The following is a 4,501-nucleotide window of genomic DNA, read 5'->3' as shown; positions in this document are numbered from 1 at the left end:
ATTTCGCTTGGTTCTAAATCAATTCATCACTTTAAACAACTTATATTAGTTCATTTTTAATTAATTAATTAAAGTACATAAAACTATGTCAAACTTCCAAACTTCTGGGCACAAATTGGGAGTAACGTTTGTGAATAAGCACAAAAACTAACATTACGTTAATGCGTATAGATTAGGTATTTTCTTTAATTTATTATGTATTATGTTCAAACTCAACTCATTTTTTATATGTAAATTAATGTAAAAAATTGCTTGTAATAAAAAACAACAATCAATGTATAGAAAGATTCATTTTCTTTTTTATAAATGATTGCACAATTAATCACATATCGACAAACTAAAAAACATAATTGCATATATTCACATGCATGAGCGAATGAGTTTATCACTCCTGTTCAAATAGGTAATGTTAATATACACACACCAATGAAGTCGGTCTTCTTTTGCTTTCTTCAAAGATCAAAATTTCAGTTTTAGCTAAAGTTTGGACTAAATGTGAAGATTATAGCAGAGAGGATCCTCGTCGGATTCTCTTTGTAAGAATTTTGAGATTCTTAAATCATATTTGTTCATCATATATTGTACGATCAATTTTTATCAAATATTTTTTATATTTAATTTTAAATAAACAAAATTACAATAATTTTTTAAAATACAATATACAATAAACGAATATGATATAAGAATTTTCGAGATCATCACATATAGAATCTAACGAGAATCTTCTCTCTTTTGCTAAAACAGTAAAACGTATGTAGGTCACAACTTCCAACTTCCAATGGAGGGGTGCATTAAAGAGTGAAGATGACAAGGTGCATTGCAGTTCAACTTTATCTGCTGAAGATCACATTTTTCTACTGTCGTAATCATTACCATTTGATTGATTGAGTTTGATGTGTCCGTAAATTAAATGAGCAAAACAATATCTTATTTTTTTTAGAATAGAATTCCATTTTTTTATTCAAATAATTACGATTAAGTTATATTAATATTTTTATATAGATTTAAATAAGAGAAAATGAAAGAAAAATTAGAGAGAAGTGAATATTACTCTTCTTTTTTTTTTTGTCACAAAAAAGAAATTGATGGAAGAAATGACAATTTTTTTAGTTTAACTGTTGTTGACATCTTTTAAAAGTTAATATTAATAACTATTATGATAGCTCGACAAGTGTAAACTGAAAAAAAAAAATTAGTTTTGACGAACATGAAGTTCTGCCATATTTGTCTCGAGTCTTCTTTTTCATGTTCCTCCTAATTCATCATGTTTGGAGATTTGGACCGTTGAAATTTGATCCAAATGTTACAAACAGAAGACTAATTTAAAATTTATAATAATTTTAACCGTTTGATCAAATTTCAAAAGTCCGGATCTCTGAACTTAATAGATTAAGAGGAAAAGATCCGGAAATAATCTATTTCCCTTTTCCATAACTTAGGTAGCAAGTACTCTGTTTTGTAATAATATTAGCCTTGAGTATAATTCACCGGAAAGTTTAATTTTGTATTTTTAATATTTTAGAAAACTTTTTAAATTTGATTATTTTCTAATTTATTTTTCTTTGCGAGCTAGGGTTTGTAGGTCTATATACCCAAATTTTAGGGTTGTATATCGATAACCTTGCATATCAAAATATTAAACTTTGTGGATTTCTCAATTTCTAGTTGATCTCATTTTGCCAAGAAATTTTAGTGCGTATATTTCGTTGAGTTTAGTATTCAATATATCACACTATATCATAATTAATTTGCATGACACAAATTCATCGCCACATATTATCATGTGCAAATAATATAAATGCATGTCGTAATTTTTATATGGAGAAATTAGATTCACATCCTTCTTTTTGCTACTCCATTAATTAAAATCCTATTCATTTTCAATTTTTGATCAAGGTTCTTGGGTATTAATAACATCATTAATTATTTGAATAATAAAATATTTTTATTTTTAAATATATTCCTTTTGTGTTAAAAATGTTAAAATTAGTATATTTATATCTATGGCTAAATTTTTTATCATATATTTTTATTTTTAGTTTGTACCTATTTTTAATTTGTACCAATTTTCTTTTCATTTTTAATTTGTACCCATATATTAGTTTCTTTTTGTGCCCATATTTTTTAAACTTTTATTTGTATTTGTACCAATGTGTATACTGTCATGTGACATTGTATATTTAATCAATGATAGAAAAATTACATATGGTATATTTATGTTTTATGCCTAAACTTTGTATCATATATTTATATTTTTAGGTTGTACCCACTTTTAATTTGCAACATTTTTTTTTAAATTAGTAGCATTTTCTTTTTAGTTTTATTTTGTACCCATGTATTAATTTCTTTTAGTGCCTATATTTTTTTTTAAATTCCTTTGTACTCATAATTTTTAATCTTTTATATGTACCCTAATTTATTTATAATGTACCCATTCTTCTTTATTAATGTACCACTTTGTTATATGTGAAATGTACCAATTTTTTTGTAAAATGTACCATTTTTTTAACACTACGGATACATTCTTTTGCCATTTATTATTTTTACATAGTTTTTCTCCATTTATTCAATCAAAATGTTTGAATTTTTTTATTGTAACCATTTATAATAGTATTATAATGAGATATTTTAAATTTATAGGATTATAAATCTCATAAAATATCAAACAATTAATGTCAAAACTATAAAAATATAAATATTAATTGTAATATAATGAGGTGTACAAAATTAATGAACTTTGATCAAACTTTAAATACCATTAAAATTTTAGTTAAAAAATATTAAGTATTAAAGACCATATCCAAAATATTCATTTTTATATATTCTAATATTATTAACATGAAATGCTATCATGACAGCCGGCCGATACATGTTCTTAAGGCCATCTCCAACCGAAGGGTCCAGAGGGCCAGAGGGCCGAAAATAGCCCTAAAACCGTCTCCAACCGAGGGCTAGGCCAGAGGGCTCTGGAATCTGGGAGGGCCCCACGGGATCGGAGAGGGCTGGAGGGCTGGCTTATTTTTTTTTTAATGTTTTCTATTGCTGTCGGTTAAAACCGACAGCATTAAACAGGTTTTTTTTTTTTTAATAGTTCTACTATTAGTGTCGGTTATAACCGACACTAATAGTTTGAATGTTTTTTAATACAACGGCTAGTAGCCGTTGTATTATTAGGCCTTTTTTTTTTTTTTTAAACTTTTTTTTTCCCTTTTTTTTTCCTTTTCATATTAATCAAATTTTGTTTCATATTTTTTTTCAATTCTATTTTACAAAATTTGTTTCAATTTTTTTTTAAATTCTATTTTTTTCCTATAACTTCTATTTTACAAAATTTGATTCATATTTTATTTCCTATAACTTCTATTTCACAAAATTTGTTTCATAATTTTTTTCAATTCTATTTTTTTCCTAGGCCATTTATACAACATTAAATTAAATTAAGTAACATGAAACAACATTAAACAATATGAAATAACATTAAATAACATTAACCAACATACAAATTATACAACATAAAAAAACATTTAACAACATGAAACTTAAACAACATTTTTAAAAACATTTAACAACATAAAACTTAAAAGCCTACTCCATGCTTCTTTTGGCCCAAAGATGTGCAACAAGATCCTGTTGTAGGTACGTATTTGTGGCACGAGAACGTATCATTCTATAGCGCCTCATATACTCATTTATAGAGATATTACCAGTTCTTGGATTGAAAGGCAAATAGTAACCTCAGACATACCATGGGTTTCATCCATCGAATCAGCTGAGGAGCCATATGCCATCATTCGGAGTGCAACAGTAACCTTCTGATGAGGTGAGAAACCAGGGCGGCCTGCTCTGTCCCGCTTCTGTCGAAAGTATGGATTGACCTGCTGGACATCACGAAGTAAACGCTCGAAGACATGACGCCTCATCCGGAAGCGACGTCTGAAATCCTATTCTGTGTACACCGAGTCGGGGTTGAAGTAGTTGTTCATCTGATTGGCATGCGCCATCGCTCTGTTTCGTGGTTTGTAAGAGCGACCAGCAACAGAGCCACCCCATTGAGGTTGTTCCTCAGTTGGCTGACACACCATGGCCGCAGCCATGGCTGCTGCCATGTTTTGTGTGTTGCGCCTTACTTCAGCTTCTTCATCAGACTCCTCATCTTCTCGTCTCATTTGCGCCCATTTTGCTTCCAATTTGGAATTGGATGAGGACCCCCAATTGGAATTGGATGAAGATCCAAAGTTGGAATTCATTGCAAACTTGAATTGAAAGAGATTGAATTGCAAGAGATTGAATTGAAATAGATTGAATTTAAAGTTGTGTGAATTATAGCCCAATATCCACCCTATTTATAGCAAAAAAAATTCAAATCCAACGGCTAGCTGACGTCAGCATGATGTCAGCTACCAACGGCTAGCTGACATCATGTTGACGTCACCTAGCCGTTAGATTTGAATTTAAATTATAGTTTTCAAATAATAAATTATGTTTGGCCCTTTGGCCCTCG

This window comes from Malus domestica, chromosome 12 (genome assembly GCF_042453785.1).
Source record: "Malus domestica chromosome 12, GDT2T_hap1".
NCBI classification, from domain to species: domain Eukaryota; kingdom Viridiplantae; phylum Streptophyta; class Magnoliopsida; order Rosales; family Rosaceae; genus Malus; species Malus domestica.
This window is presented reverse-complemented; position numbering follows the sequence as displayed.